Below are 17024 nucleotides of genomic sequence, written 5' to 3'. Positions count from 1 at the left end.
TTGTGCTGATTTTCCGGAACCTTTGCTACACCATTGCGGAAAGACTGAGTTCCAGGATTAATCTCCACAGACACGCTTCACGGATACGCATCACTGTAACCATTTGAGCACTGCTATTTTTCTATTCATTGCACTGATTTATTAATATTAACATTATTTTTTATGTCACTATGCTTTATCACTTAAATAGTAGTTTTATATTTATTTTTTGACGCACTGGTTTGGCACAATTTGTACACTTATATTTGTTTTTGTGGAGATATAATTGGTATCAGCCATTGCTCCAACTAACCAAATATATTTAATGTTGCAGCCTGCATGCAATTTGGTTTAACCTTGGTCATTTATATATGTTCCCTTGGCCGGCATATCAGGCCCCAACCCCCGCATATTAGTTTTATCAGTGGACCAAAACTATATATTTTTTTCATAAACATTTTATCAATTGTATTTTAATAGGGTTTTAACCTGTTCAGGATATATTACTTCATTTTATATGTGCTTGGTGACCTTTTATGCATTGTTACCAATAAATTTGTGTTATATCGCTTACTCTGTGGTCCAGTTATAAGAGTGCCCATCCTTTTCTTTACTATTATTGCTTCATTTCTGGTGATCGGGGTACGACATCGGGTTGGAGCACCTTGCCAGCTTGAGTCAGGGGTGAGCCGTCCTTTACCTTATCTATATACATACAGAAAAGTACTGACCTGTATGTTTGTGAATTTAGCACTTCCTATATAGCCGTGCACTTCCTCTGTCTCACTACTACTGCTGCTCACTCTTCCCCCTCCCCTCTCCATAGACGTGCATTGACATGTATAGTATGATACTTCAGCAGAGCTGGTCCATCTTGAGACAGAATGTCAGCATTTTTCAAAGTGAAAAGCAATGAACAAGGATTGGGGAGAGAGGTAAACAGCTGATAACATTAGAATGAGACATTTCTCACTGATACAATATATTACAAGATTTATTGTGGTGTTCACTAGTGACTACTATTACTAGTTCTACTATTAATTTATGCAAAGTTGTGTGCAAAGTGAGTGACCATTTAAGGTGTGCATGTACTGTATTAAGGGTTTTAGACATTCTTTCCACCATGCTAGACAAGGAAATGTAGGTTAACACAAAGTGGATGTGGCTTATTGGGAAGGGGTATTTCTTAAGATTCTACAGTATAATCGGTGGCAAAATTTCAACAGAATTTTGGTGCAAAATTCTGACACAAAGTAAACCAACTAATAAGTGGTATAAACTTAGACAAGGCAGATTTATCATCCAGCATCAGCCACTGTAATAAATAACATTTCTCTTGTCTACTTTGCACTGTCTAATTCTTATGCAACATTAGTAAATCTGCCCCAGTGCTTCATACGGTACGTCCAGCCAAGCAGGTTGGTGTTTATTGCTAGTAGTGTTGAGCGAACAGTTCGAGCATAGTTCGGGTCCGTACCGAATTTTGGGGTGTTCGTGACACGGACCCGAACCCGAACTTTTTCGTAAAAGTTCGGGTTCGGGTTCGTCGTTCGGCATGTATTTTGGCGCATTTTGAAAGGCTGCAAAGCAGCCAATCAACATGCATCATACTACTTGCCCTAAGATGCCATCGCAGCCATGCCTACTATTGGCAAGGCTGTGATTGGCCAAGTGCAGCATGTGACTCAGCCTCTTATAAGCTTGTGCGCACGTCGGGACGTGCTCACTCCCGATGTGAATAGAACAGGGATAGACGCAGCTGATGCTAGGGCGAGAATAGGCAGGGATAATTGAATAACTGGAAGCAAATTTCTCTCCTCCACCTGTGATTCATCTGAACAACTGCAGCTGAGCTGCTTTTTTGATAGGGATTGGCTATTTTTAGAGTGGCCAGAGTGATTTTTCCATCCACATGTACCCGGGCTGACCGCCGGCCGCCATTTTGCGACTTGTAGTGCTGCAGCAGAAGCTGCCACAGTGTGCATTCCAAAGCTCCAAACAAGTCAGACATCTACACCTGGGATTCAGACCAATAGCGATTTAGCAGCACAGTCCAAGGCTATTTTTTTTAAAGGTTGTGCAGACCATTTTGTGGCACATGTTACTGGGCTGATAGGCGGCGGCCATCTTGGGACTAGTGCTGCAGCACAATCTCTCCCAACGTCCATTAATCACTTGTAATAGTGGTCTGTGCCATAGAAATCCTACATCAGGGACTTGGGTGTGCTTGTGTCACCCCTACTAATACCAGTCCACCTGTAATCCATACAGTGAAAAGCCATAAAGTATTCCAGTGAGGGAATTTTTATTTTATTTAAAAAAGGCCAAGTTAGTTTATCTGGCGTTCAATATACTAGATACAGTTAGGCCTGCGTTTCATACATCTGGAATTAGCAAACTAATGTGCTGGGGTTGGGAAAACATATATGTACCCATACTAGAATCTGTCAAAGAAAGCGGTACTCACATATAACAGTCATTCCATCTGTAATCCATACAGTCAAAAGACTGAAAGTATTCCAGTGAGGGGATTTTTTTTATTTAAAAAAGGCCAAGTTAGTTTATCTGGCGTTCAATATACTAGATACAGTTAGGCCTGCGTTTCATACATCTGGAATTAGCAAACTAATGTGCTGGGGTTGGGAAAACATATATGTACCCATACTAGAATCTGTCAAAGAAAGCGGTACTCACATATAACAGTCATTCCATCTGTAATCCATACAGTCAAAAGACTGAAAGTATTCCAGTGAGGGAATTTTTTTTTTATTTAAAAAAGGCCAAGTTAGTTTATCTGGCGTTCAATATACTAGATACAGTTAGGCCTGCGTTTCATACATCTGGAATTAGCAAACTAATGTGCTGGGGTTGGGAAAACATATATGTACCCATACTAGAATCTGTCAAAGAAAGCGGTACTCACATATAACAGTCATTCCATCTGTAATCCATACAGTCAAAAGACTGAAAGTATTCCAGTGAGGGAATTTTTTTTATTTAAAAAAGGCCAAGTTAGTTTATCTGGCGTTCAATATACTAGATACAGTTAGGCCTGCGTTTCATACATCTGGAATTAGCAAACTAATGTGCTGGGGTTGGGAAAACATATATGTACCCATACTAGAATCTGTCAAAGAAAGCGGTACTCACATATAACAGTCATTCCATCTGTAATCCATACAGTCAAAAGACTGAAAGTATTCCAGTGAGGGAATTTTTTTTATTTAAAAAAGGCCAAGTTAGTTTATCTGGCGTTCAATATACTAGATACAGTTAGGCCTGCGTTTCATACATCTGGAATTAGCAAACTAATTTGCTGGGGTTGGGAAAACATATATGTACCCATACTAGAATCTGTCAAAGAAAGCGGTACTCACATATAACAGTCATTCCATCTGTAATCCATACAGTCAAAAGACTGAAAGTATTCCAGTGAGGGAATTTTTTTTATTTAAAAAAGGCCAAGTTAGTTTATCTGGCGTTCAATATACTAGATACAGTTAGGCCTGCGTTTCATACATCTGGAATTAGCAAACTAATTTGCTGGGGTTGGGAAAACATATATGTACCCATACTAGAATCTGTCAAAGAAAGCGGTACTCACATATAACAGTCATTCCATCTGTAATCCATACAGTCAAAAGACTGAAAGTATTCCAGTGAGGGAATTTTTTTTATTTAAAAAAGGCCAAGTTAGTTTATCTGGCGTTCAATATACTAGATACAGTTAGGCCTGCGTTTCATACATCTGGAATTAGCAAACTAATTTGCTGGGGTTGGGAAAACATATATGTACCCATACTAGAATCTGTCAAAGAAAGCGGTACTCACATATAACAGTCATTCCATCTGTAATCCATACAGTCAAAAGACTGAAAGTATTCCAGTGAGGGAATTTTTTTTATTTAAAAAAGGCCAAGTTAGTTTATCTGGCGTTCAATATACTAGATACAGTTAGGCCTGCGTTTCATACATCTGGAATTAGCAAACTAATGTGCTGGGGTTGGGAAAACATATATGTACCCATACTAGAATCTGTCAAAGAAAGCGGTACTCACATATAACAGTCATTCCATCTGTAATCCATACAGTCAAAAGACTGAAAGTATTCCAGTGAGGGAATTTTTTTTATTTAAAAAAGGCCAAGTTAGTTTATCTGGCGTTCAATATACTAGATACAGTTAGGCCTGCGTTTCATACATCTGGAATTAGCAAACTAATGTGCTGGGGTTGGGAAAACATATATGTACCCATACTAGAATCTGTCAAAGAAAGCGGTACTCACATATAACAGTCATTCCATCTGTAATCCATACAGTCAAAAGACTGAAAGTATTCCAGTGAGGGGATTTTGCTTATAAAAAATAATATATTTCATTGTGGTGCGAGTTGAATCGCAACAATGAAGAAAAATACTATTAAGGGACGAGGACGCGGTCGTGGTGGTGTCCGTGGAGCCTCTGTTGCTGGTAGAGGACGTGGCCGTTCGGCCCCAGGCGCACACAGTAGGGAACGAACTCCCTCAACTAGCCGGCAGAATGTACCGCAATATCTCGTGGGGCACAATGCCGCTCTTAGGATGGTAAGGCCTGAGCAGGTACAGGCATTAATCGATTGGGTGGCCGACAGTGCTTCCAGCACGTTCACCACATGGTCTTCCACCCAGTCTTCTGCGGAAAGCGCACAGGTGGCACCTGAAAACCAAGCCCATCAGTCTGTCACATCACCCCCAAGCATATCAGGGAAACGGTCTGAGCCACAAGTTATGCAGCAGTCTCTTCTTCTGTTTGAAGACTCTGCTTCCAGGGTTTCCCAGGGGCGTCCACCTAGCCCTTCCCCAGTGGAGGAAGACATACCATGCACTGACGCACAACCACTTATGTCTCCAGATGAAGAGGACATGGGAATACCACCACAGCAGAGTCACCGACTCTCTGATGATGACGAAACACAGGTGCCCACTGCCGCGTCTTTTTGCAGTGTGCAGACTGAACAGGAGGAGGTCAGGGAGGGAGACTGGGTGGAAGACGATGCAGAGGACGATGAGGTCTTAGACCCCACATGGAGTGATTATATCACTGTCGTTTGGAACGCTATTTTACTGCTAAAACTAATATTTTATTAATTCAAAAAAAAAGGGGGGAAAGGGAAACTACCTATATTAAAATTCTAGGACACCATCTAACCAGTATAAATTCGATGGAATGGACCATATGAGACCGCATGCGGTGCATATAACTGTGGATGGGGTCACTGGAAATGCCGCAGCTAGTGCTATACTAAAGGCTGAATCATAAGGCCATGAGGCCGTACTAGATCCACTCCACCAGAAGTATGCACTGTGGCGCGGTCAAGGTGCTCTGAACCATTGCCAGCTAGTGTGGCCCTAGGCTAAAGTTTAATCAGTTAGGACTAATCCGTTGATAAACATCTACCTGCAGAAGCCGACCTCACTGAAAGCATCCGTTCAGGTAGAATCAGATGTCTGAGTGTCAGCCCTGCAGGCACGAATCAAGGGACCTAAACTAAGCTGGATAGAGCAGAACGGCCTGATTGCATGTACTCATCAGCTGCAGAGGGCTGGAATCCACAGACCTCAACTGCAATGTGAGCGCGTTACAGGCACTATAGACATTAGTTCATCCCCACAACACACTCGACGCGTTTCGCCATACTCGGCTCGTCAGGAGCATAGTTCTGTGGGTATTTGGACAAACAATCAGAGCTGCTAAGCCTCCATGACAGAGGCTGCAATGTGAGCGCGTTACAGGCACTATAGACATTAGTTCATCCCCACAACACACTCGACGCGTTTCGCCATACTCGGCTCGTCAGGAGCATAGTTCTGTGGGTATTTGGACAAACAATCAGAGCTGCTAAGCCTCCATGACAGAGGCTGCAGCTGTCAGTACGAGGTGGCCTCGGCGATGACTTTCACAGTTCAGAGGAAGAGGTAGTGGTGAGACCGAGACAACAGCGAAGCCAAAGAGGGAGCAGGGGGCCAAAGCAGACGAGCCGCCGCCCCCAGAGTTCGCCTGCTACTGGACATCGCCAACAGGGACCCAGCCCCACAAAGGCAGCTTCAAAGAGTTCCCTGGCATGGCACTTCTTTAAACAATGTCCTACCGACAAGACCCGAGTGACTTGCACGCTCTGCCATCAGAGCCTGAGGCGAGGCATTAACGTTCTGAACCTCAGCACAACCTGCATGACCAGGCATCTACATGCAAAGCATGAACTGCAGTGGGGTACACACCTTAAAAACCAGGCACTCGCTGAGGCTCCCCCTGCTCCCTCTACCGCTGCTGCCTCGACTTCCGCCTCGAGAGGAATGTTGCCACCTGCCGAGCAGCAAACAGAGGATGTGCCACCGACACCACCACCACCGCCACCGTCAACTAGCGTCTCCACTATATCACACAGCAGCGTTCAGCTCTCAATATCTCAAACCTTAGAGAGGAAGCGCAAATTCCCCCCGAGTCACCCTCGAGCCCTTGGCCTGAACGCCAGCATTTCTAAACTGCTGGCCTTTGAAATGCTGTCATTCCGGCTGGTGGACACAGACAGCTTCAAAAAGCTGATGGCCATGGCTGTCCCGCAGTATGTGGTTCCCAGCCGCCACTACTTCTCCAAGACAGCCGTGCCTTCCCTGCACATGCAAGTGTCCGATAAAATCAAGTGTGCACTGCGCAACGCCATTTGTGGCAAGGTCCACCTAACCACAGATACGTGGACCAGTAAGCACGGCCAGGGACGCTATATCTCACTAACTGCACACTGGATGAATGTAGTGGCGGCTGGGCCCCCGGCGGACAGTTCCTTGGCGCACGTCCTTCCGCCCCCTAGGATCGCAGGGCATCATTCTCTGCCTCCTGTAGCCTCCTCCTCCTACTCGGCTTCCTCCTCCACTGCTTCCACCAGCTCATCCGGTCAGCCACACACCTTCACCACCAACTTCAGCACAGCCCGGGGTAAACGTCAGCAGGCCATTCTGAAACTCATATGTTTGGGGGACAGGCCCCACACCGCACAGGAGTTGTGGCGGGGTATTGAACAACAGACCGACGAGTGGTTTCTGCCGGTGGGCCTCAAGCCAGGCCTGGTGGTATGCGATAATGGGCGAAATCTCGTGGCAGCTCTGGGACTAGCCGGTTTGACGCACATCCCTTGCCTGGCGCATGTGCTGAACTTGGTGGTGCAGAGGTTCATTCACCACTACCCCAACATGTCAGAGCTGCTGCATAAAGTGCGGGCCGTCTGTGCGCGCTTCCGCCGTTCACATCCTGCCGCTGCTCGCCTGTCTGCGCTACAGCGGAACTTCGGCCTTCCCGCTCACCGCCTCATATGCGACGTGCCCACCCGGTGGAACTCCACCTTGCACATGCTGGAGAGACTGTGCGAGCAGCAGCAGGCCATAGTGGAGTTTCAGCTGCAGCACGCTCGCGTCAGTCGTACTGCCGAACAGCACCACTTCACCACCAATGATTGGGCCTCCATGCGAGACCTGTGTGCCCTGCTGCGCTGTTTCGAGTACTCCACCAACATGGCCAGTGGCGATGACACTGTTATCAGCGTTACAATACCACTTCTATGTCTCCTTGAGAAAACACTTAGGGCAATGATGTTAGAGGAGGTGGCCCAGGTGGAGGAGGATGAGGGCTCGTTTCTAACACTTTCGGGCCAGTCTGTTCGAAGTGGCTCAGAGGGAGGTTTGTTTAAGCAGCAGAGGACAGGTTCACAAGTCGCCAGCCAAGGCACTGTACTGGAGGACGAGGAGGATGAGGAGGAGGAGGTGGAGGGGGACGAGGATGACGCAAGTTCACAGCGGGGTGGCAGCCCAGGCCCATCACTGGTGCGTGGCTGGGGGGATACGTGGACGATGACGATACGCCTCCCACAGAGGACAGCTTGTCCTTACCCATGGGTAGCCTGGCCCACATGAGCGAATATATGCTCCAATGCCTGCGCAACGACAGCAGAGTTGCCCACGTTTTAACGTGTGCAGACTACTGGGTGGCCACCCTGCTGGATCCCCGGTATAAAGACAATGTGCCCACTTTAATTCCTGAACTGAAGCGCGACCGTAAGATGCGCGAGTACAAGCGCACGCTGATAGAGGCGCTCTTGAGAGCATTCCCACATGTCACAGGGGAACAGGTGGAAGGTGAAGGCAGAGGAGTGGCAAGAGGTCGCCAACGCAGCTGTGTCACGGCCAGCTCATCTGAGGGCAGGGTTAGCATGGCAGAAATGTGGAAAAGTTTTGTCTCCACGCCACAGCTATCTGCACCGACACCTGATACGGAACGTGTTAGCAGGAGGCAGCATTTCACTAACATGGCTGAACAGTATGTCTGCACACCCCTCCACATCCTGACGGATGGTTCGGCCCCATTCAACTACTGGGTTTCGAAATTGTCCACGTGGCCAGAGTTAGCATGTTATGCCTTGGAGGTGCTTTCCTGCCCGGCGGCCAGCGTTTTATCTGAACGCGTATTCAGCACGGCAGGGGGCGTCATTACTGACAAGCGCAGCCGCCTGTCCACAGCCAACGTGGACAAGCTGACCTTCATAAAGATGAACCAGGCATGGATCCCACAGGACCTGTCCCTCCCTTGTGCAGAGTAGTCCTTATTAACTGCCTAAAACATGTCTTGTTGTGCTACGGGCCACTTCTTTATTTGATACAAATTTTATGAAACCCACAGTTGAATGAAACTCTTCTCTGTCTGGGCGCCGGGGCCTAACCAGATGAAAGTGGCCGGTTAAACTAACGGGTGACATGAAGCCATAACCTCTGCCATGCTACCTCTGTCTTCTGTCTGGGTGCTGAGGCCTAAGTCAAATAAAGCGGTCTTCTGCTGTGCTGGGGGATATGAAGCTAATCTCTGACCTCTCTCCTCTGTCTGGGTCCAAAGGCCTAAATCACTGAAAGAGGCCTTCTCCTGTGGTGTGTGATATGATGCCAGAATATGTGCTGTGGGGCCTCTCTCCTCTTCCTGGGTGCAGGGGTCAAATAAACTAAATTGTGGCCTACTCCTGTGGTGGTTGATATGATGCCTGATTCTCTGATGTGGAACCTCTCTCCTCTGTTTGGGTGAAGGGGTCAAAGTAACTAAATGGTGGCTTCTCCTGTGGTGGCTGATATGATGCCAGAATATGTGCTGTGGGGCCTCTCTCCTCTTCCTGTGTGCAGGGGTCAAAGTAACTCAATCGTGGCTTCTCCTGTGGTGGCTGATATGATGCCAGAATATGTGCTGTGGGGCCTCTCTCCTCTTCCTGGGTGCAGGGGTCAAAGTAACTCAATCGTGGCTTCTCCTGTGGTGGCTGATATGATGCCAGAATATGTGCTGTGGTGCCTCTCTCCTCTTCCTGGGTGCAGGGGTCAAAGTAACTAAATGGTGGCTTCTCCTGTGGTGGCTGATATGATGCCAGAATATGTGCTGTGGTGCCTCTCTCCTCTTCCTGGGTGCAGGGGTCAAAGTAACTAAATGGTGGCTTCTCCTGTGGTGGCTGATATGATGCCAGAATATGTGCTGTGGTGCCTCTCTCCTCTTCCTGGGTGCAGGGGTCAAAGTAACTAAATGGTGGCTTCTCCTGTGGTGGCTGATATGATGCCAGAATATGTGCTGTGGGGCCTCTCTCCTCTTCCTGGGTGCAGGGGTCAAAGTAACTCAATGGTGGCTTCTCCTGTGGTGGTTAGTATGATGCCAGAATATGTGCTGTGGGGCCTCTCTCCTCTTCCTGGGTGCAGGGGTCAAAGTAACTCAATCGTGGCTTCTCCTGTGGTGGCTGATATGATGCCAGAATATGTGCTGTGGTGCCTCTCTCCTCTTCCTGGGTGCAGGGGTCAAAGTAACTAAATGGTGGCTTCTCCTGTGGTGGCTGATATGATGCCAGAATATGTGCTGTGGTGCCTCTCTCCTCTTCCTGGGTGCAGGGGTCAAAGTAACTAAATGGTGGCTTCTCCTGTGGTGGCTGATATGATTCCAGAATATGTGCTGTGGTGCCTCTCTCCTCTTCCTGGGTGCGGGGGTCAAAGTAACTCAATGGTGGCTTCTCCTGTGGTGGCTGATATGATGCCAGAATATGTGCTGTGGGGCCTCTCTCCTCTTCCTGGGTGCAGGGGTCAAAGTAACTCAATGGTGGCTTCTCCTGTGCTGATTGATATAAAGCTGATGGTTGTGCCATCTGACATGGTTGCCAGGGTCTGATTCAATGGGGGCCTACTCCTGTGGTGGGTGATCTAAATGCCTGATTCTCTGCTGTGAAACCTCTCTCCTCCGTCTGGGTGTAGGGGTCAAAGTCTTTCAAAGTCGCCTTCTCCTGTGCTGATTGATATGAAGCTGATGGTTGTGCCATCTGACATGGTTGCCGGGGTCCCATTAAATTGTGGCCTACTCCTGTGGTGGCTGATATGATGCCAGAATATGTGCTGTGGGGCCTCTCTCCTCTTCCTGGGTGCAGGGGTCAAATAAACTAAATTGTGGCCTACTCCTGTGGTGGTTGATATGATGCCTGATTCTCTGATGTGGAACCTCTCTCCTCTGTTTGGGTGAAGGGGTCAAAGTAACTAAATGGTGGCTTCTCCTGTGGTGGCTGATATGATGCCAGAATATGTGCTGTGGTGCCTCTCTCCTCTTCCTGGGTGCGGGGGTCAAAGTAACTCAATGGTGGCTTCTCCTGTGGTGGCTGATATGATGCCAGAATATGTGCTGTGGTGCCTCTCTCCTCTTCCTGGGTGCGGGGGTCAAAGTAACTCAATGGTGGCTTCTCCTGTGGTGGCTGATATGATGCCAGAATATGTGCTGTGGTGCCTCTCTCCTCTTCCTGGGTGCAGGGGTCAAAGTAACTAAATGGTGGCTTCTCCTGTGGTGGTTGATATGATGCCTGATTCTCTGCTGTGAAACCTCTCTCCTCCATCTGGGTGTAGGGGTCAAAGTCTTTCAAAGTCGCCTTCTCCTGTGCTGATTGATATAAAGCTGATGGTTGTGCCATCTGACATGGTTGCCAGGGTCTGATTCAATGGGGGCCTACTCCTGTGGTGGGTGATCTAAATGCCTGATTCTCTGCTGTGAAACCTCTCTCCTCCGTCTGGGTGTAGGGGTCAAAGTCTTTCAAAGTCGCCTTCTCCTGTGCTGATTGATATGAAGCTGATGGTTGTGCCATCTGACATGGTTGCCGGGGTCCCATTAAATTGGGGCCTACTCCTGTGGTGGGTGATCTAAATGCCTGATTCTCTGCTTTGAAACCTCTCTCCTCCGTCCGGGTGTAGGGGTCAAAGTCTGTCAAAGTCGCCTTCTCCTGTGCTGATTGATATAAAGCTTATGCTTGTGCCATCTGACATGGTTGCCGGGGTCTGATTCAATGGTGGCCTACTCCTGTGGTGGGTGATCTAAATGCCTGATTCTCTGCTGTGTAACCTCTCTCCTCCGTCTGGGTGTAGGGGTCAAAGTAACTAAATGGTGGCCTACTCCTGTGGTGGGTGATATGATGCCTGGTTCTCTGCTGTGGGACCTCTCTCCTTTGTCTGGGTGCTGTGGTCAAAATAATAGTAAGTGACCTTCTCCATTGGTGGGTGACTTGAAGCCTGATTCTGTGCTATGGGACCTCACTCCAATTAATATTGTTTAATTTTTATTTATTTTATGTTAACTCATCATTTCCCTATCTACATTTGTTTGCAGGGGATTTAACTACATTTTGCTGCCTTTTGCAGCCCTCTAGCCCTTTCCGGGTGTGTTTTACAGCCTTTTTAGTGCCCAAAAGTTCGGGTCCCCATTGACTTCTATGGGGTTCGGGTTCGGGATGAAGTTCGGGTCGAGTTCGGATCCCGAACCCGAACATTTTTCGAAAGTTCGGCCGAACTCGTCGAACCCGAACATCCAGGTGTTCGCTCAACTCTAATTGCTAGGACTGATACAATCGCTATCAGCTTTCGACCACTCCTCTGTTGCTATATCGGATTCAGAAAAACTGCACTATTTGCAGACCATAGACAGATGTGATCTGATGAACAACATGATAAAATAACATTATTTCCACCAGTGTATGTTATATCTAGACAAAAGATTATATATCAATAGAACTACAATGAAAAAAATGAAAAATAATTGAGGCTTCTTTGATGCAACAGGAAAAATGACATGAAAGAAAGGCATGCAGGGGTGCCTTGGTAATGAACGTTTTTGTATTTGGTTAAAGTAGAAACCAAGAGCTCTGGCAATGTAGAGCATTCAGAGTATCAAACTGCCATGATGAACAATGAGCGTAAAGCAACAGTTCTGTGATCTCGGCAAACAATAGGAACGGTGTATTGTTGCACGTGTCCCGGGAAGAACGCTGAGCTTCGTTATACTACTAATGAAAAGGAGGTGTTTGATGTCACAGATATGACAAAGAAATACGTTTGTTTTTCTGGAAGCTGGAAAATATTAGTGCTTGGTCACATTTCCATTTTGATGCCAACAGGTTATATAATCAAGAGCGAATATTGCCACCTGACAATTCAAGTGGTGGCACACTTACCAATATTCTCAATTTCTACAATAACTCTTAGGTGAATAAAAGTAAAACTGAACTTTTAATGAACAAAAAAGATTTAAACCATGAAATACAAACAGTATAAAAGTTAATCGTCCAAAGTATTAATCCCCCTATAAATAAATAAGAAGGATATAAAAGCATAAATAACACCAAACGAGTATGCGGCGGCACCTACCAAACTTGAGATAGAAAATACTACCAATTTGGTCCCACCACCTCCTGTGGTTATTGGGTGGGTCACAACAAACGAGTGAGGTATAGTCTCCATTCCTGGTTTACCCTATGTTCACCCTAAGATGCCAAGCCACAGAATAGCCGTAAATCCAGAAACCTGTGACAATCTACCATAACCACAGGAGGTGGTAGGACCATATTCGTTGTATTGTCTATCACAAGTTTGGTGGGTTCCACCATGTACCACTTTCATGCTATTTATGCTTTCATATTCCTCTGATTTATCTATAGAGAAAACTTTTATACTGTTTGTTTTTCATAGTTAACTTTTTTGTTCATTAAAAGTAAAGTTTATTCACCATGTAGTGAATCATGGGTGTAACTATAGCCAAAACTTCTGCCCATTGGCTAAGTGGAGCATTTAGGTACAATAATTGAAAGGGTTTTCCTAGACTTCTTTATTAATGATCTATCCTCAGGATAGATCATCAACAGGGATATAGCTACCATGAAAGCAGGCTTCTACGGGGCCCAAACTCAGGAAGGTGCCCAGGAGGAGGACATTTTTAGGTCCCAGGGAGCATTGAGTACAGTGCTCCTAGTCCGAGCACTGGTATTACTCACCACTCAAGGGCATAGCTATAGGGGAAGCAGCTGCTTTGGATCCCAAATTGAGAAGGGGACCATCCAGGATGAGGACTAAAAGATTTTATGGTCAGGGCCCCTCAACAGCATTATTCAGTGGGGGTTGCATGGGAAGAGGGGGTTGTGAAGAAGTTTTGGGGGGGGTACTCATTTATTTTGCTGTGGAGCCCAGTCATTTCTAGTTACGCCACTGTCACCTGCTCCTGGCAGCACACAGCTTCAGGACAGGCAGTCTGCGTAGGACAGCACTATGACCTGATGCTGTGCAACGTCAGGTCACAGTGTAGTACGTGCCTAGACACAGTGCTGCAGGAAGAGTGGAGGCACCCGCAGGAGAAGAAGAGAGGTAAGGATTCTCTTTTTGGTCTGGTCTGAGGTCTGCCATTCAAAAATTTGCTGTGGGGCCCAGTCACTTCTTGTTATGCCACTGGTCATCAATATCTGATCGGTGGGGGTCTGACACCTAACACGCCTATCTGTTGTTTGAAGAGGCCACAGTGCTCCGGTGAGTCACCAATATGTGAATACTAGAAAACACGCTTTTTACCTTTAACCCTTTTTTTAGTGCACCTCCTTTACATGGCATATGCCGTTAATAACGTATTACAAAGTGCTCCATGCTAGATATATTTTCTTAGTCATTTTTAATTACACTTTTTATCTAATCATAATTTTCTTGTCATATTCTAAGCTATGTTAAAGGTGAGGAAATGAATACGGCGGCACTGCCCACACTTGATTTATAGCCCTGGATTGCAGGAGACCGATTCTGTGGTATAATGCACTTTGTTTGTGGTGCTCAGCGTTAAAGAGGTCAGGCCTGGTCCCGGTGAACTCAGGGACAGACTGCTAGATCGGGGCTACCCATCGAGGAACTTCTCAGCAGCTCTCTGTAGGGCCGCCAAGCTGGATCGCAATTCGTTACTCATGGAAAAAAGAAGGGATAGGACACCCCCTCGCCAGGGCCGGATTAACGTAGGGGCTGATGGAGCTGCAGCTCCAGGCCCCTACCATAAAATAGGCCCATCCCCAGCCAAAAGGCCGTCGGGAGGGTTAAAAGTCCTCTGTTGTACACAGCGTCACATAGCAGCACACAGTCAATGCAGAGACGCTCACCTCACGCTGGCAGCAGGGAGCCTGAGGGAGGGACTGGGAGGAGCGTAATATGATCCTAGAGTGGAAGCTGCTTCTGCCAGCCCCTCCCCTCCCCGCCCACCAACCAATCAGAGCTGAGGCAAGGCAAGCACTGGCAGGTCTGAGTAGTACAGGGAGTCTTCACAGGTCCTGTAAGGGAATTGCACACTGTAAAGTGTAGTTCCCAGGTTAGAACAGTGCATCTGCCAGGACCTGTGATGACATCATCTTCAGCATCACAGGTCCTGCAGAATCTAGCAAAGGAACAGCACCAAAAATGCTGTAGTTCCTAGGTTTGAAAGGTACATCTGCCAGGACCTGTGATGACATCATCACAGGTCCTTCAACCCCTAATAGCAAGTATTAGAAGTTCACAATCAGCTCTGCATTGATCCATACAGACTGGAATGGAGTGGTAAGAGGAGGTCCTCCACTTTTCATCATTTACCCCCCCTCCATGCTATGTTTTTACTGATTGCTCACTCATGTATAATACTTCAGACAGGTACAGTGACCACTACCTCATGTACCTCACACACACAGTGACTATAATGCATAACTGACCACATATTTCTATAAACACTGCACCTACAGTATTATACCTTGTATGCCTCACATCTATATATATATATATATATATATATATATATACACACACACACACTGCATATATTAAACAGTATTATAGATGCAATATGTACAGATATATAATATATATTGCAGTGTACTGATATGTGAGGTACAAGGTATAATATATGCAGTGTGTATAGATATATTGTATATACAGCAGTGTACTGATATGTTAGGTACGAGGTATAATAGATGGTGTGTACAGGTATATTGTATATACAGTATTGGATTGATATGTGAGGTACGAGCTGTAATTTATACCTCATATATCAGTACACTGCTGTATATACTATATACCTGAACACACTGCATATATTATACCACGTTCCTCACATATCAGTACACTGCTGTATACACTATACATCTGTACACACTGTATCTATTATGCCTCTTTTGTGTGCCAGGCCTGTTTTGTAATCCCAATCCGGCCCTGATGGCATAAATTATAAAACAGCAGCGAACATAGTTCATGGAACAAAGAGAGAGGCCTGGAATGGGTAGTGGGAGGGGCTATAAAAGGGGAATGGGGGCCCAATTTAGATTCTTGCTATGGGGCCCAGTGATTTCTATGTAAGCCTTTGACAGGAGCAGAGAGATAAGAGAAGTGACAGATGACACAGAGTTTAGATTACAGGTTGAATTAACCCTTTAGGATCAAATTGGCTTCTCAGGAGATATATATGTTAAAGGCATCTCATTCAGTAGCTATATAACTAAGGGTGGGTTCACATCTCCTTTATGGATTCCATTAAGTGGGGACTGTGGGGACTATTTTATTATCAGCCAGTGACTGTGTTACTGTAATACTGTTATCAGTTCAGCACATAGTTTTCCCTGTGCGTTCACATTTCACTTCACTTGGTTCGTTGTACTACTGTCAGTGTCAGACTGTTGTCACTGTGGGTAACAATGCACAACAGACAACAATGCACACCACAGTGACCGCTCCTGAGTCCTCCTGTCCGGCGTCAGCCTCAGCTTCCCTTCACTATCACTATAATCAATCACTCTTCCTGATCCGGACTCACTCATTAGAGAGCTGAAGAGCTGACTGAGTCAGCAGCAGCAAGTGAATCGAATGGATAGCATCTGCGCATGCGCACCAGCACCTAGAGTCTTCGGTTCACTTGCGAGTCAGCTCAGCAGTCAGTGACTCAGCAAGTGAACCGAAGATCCGATTCATGAATCGGTTCATTTGAAAGATCCGAACTTCCTATCACTACTGAGGTCATATCCGGCGGGCCGCAGCATTACAGGAACAGCACCAGCTGCTCTGACGTCCTGCCGCCGGATATATGTCACAGGATATCCGGCGGCAGGACGTCAGAGCAGCTGGTGCGGTTCCTGTAATGCCGGCCCGCCGGATATGACCTCAGTGCGCCCGCGGTTATCCCTCCTGCACGCTGCGCTGTGTACAACCTACTCAGCAGTTTCGACCAGCACACGGCCCACAGCGCTCAGCCACACCAGCCCGTGAGACAGCAGGAGCTTCTGGAGCAGGTATCAGATAAACTCATCCAGTTGGAAGGGAGGGCAATCATAGTGCTGTTATGATTTATGGACACAGCTCTCAGCATGCTTAGCCAGCCTTCTATCTGGCTTTGCATCTTGAGAGTCACAGTCCACAGGCTGTTTCTGAGCCTGTGGACTGTGACTCTCAAGAAGCACAGCCAGATAGAAGGCTGGCTAAGCATGCTGAGAGCTGTGTCCATAAATCATAACAGCACTATGAAAATTACTGACTGGCTAAGCATGCTGAGAGCTCAGTCTCTATAACATAACACATTAAAGAAATTACTGTTTCTAGCTGCTAGTCCACAGTCCACAGTCCACAGCAGCTAGAAACAGTAATTTCTTTAAAGGGATTCTGTCACCAGGTTTTACCCCTGTCAGCTAAAAATATGCTGATGTTCAGGGCG

At 46.6% G+C, this 17024-nt stretch overlaps 1 protein-coding gene across 1 annotated transcript in view; it reads left to right on the top strand.

Moving 5' to 3' along the window:
* The window catches only part of SEZ6 (seizure related 6 homolog), a 606195-nt gene that overhangs the window by 392275 nt on the left and 196896 nt on the right, over positions 1-17024 (top strand). The gene's annotated exons all lie outside the window — the stretch shown is intronic.

Source organism: Bufo bufo, chromosome 3, assembly GCF_905171765.1.
Source record: "Bufo bufo chromosome 3, aBufBuf1.1, whole genome shotgun sequence".
NCBI lineage: Eukaryota > Metazoa > Chordata > Amphibia > Anura > Bufonidae > Bufo > Bufo bufo.
Note: the sequence above shows the minus strand (reverse complement) of the source record. Positions and strands in the feature narration are given on the sequence as shown.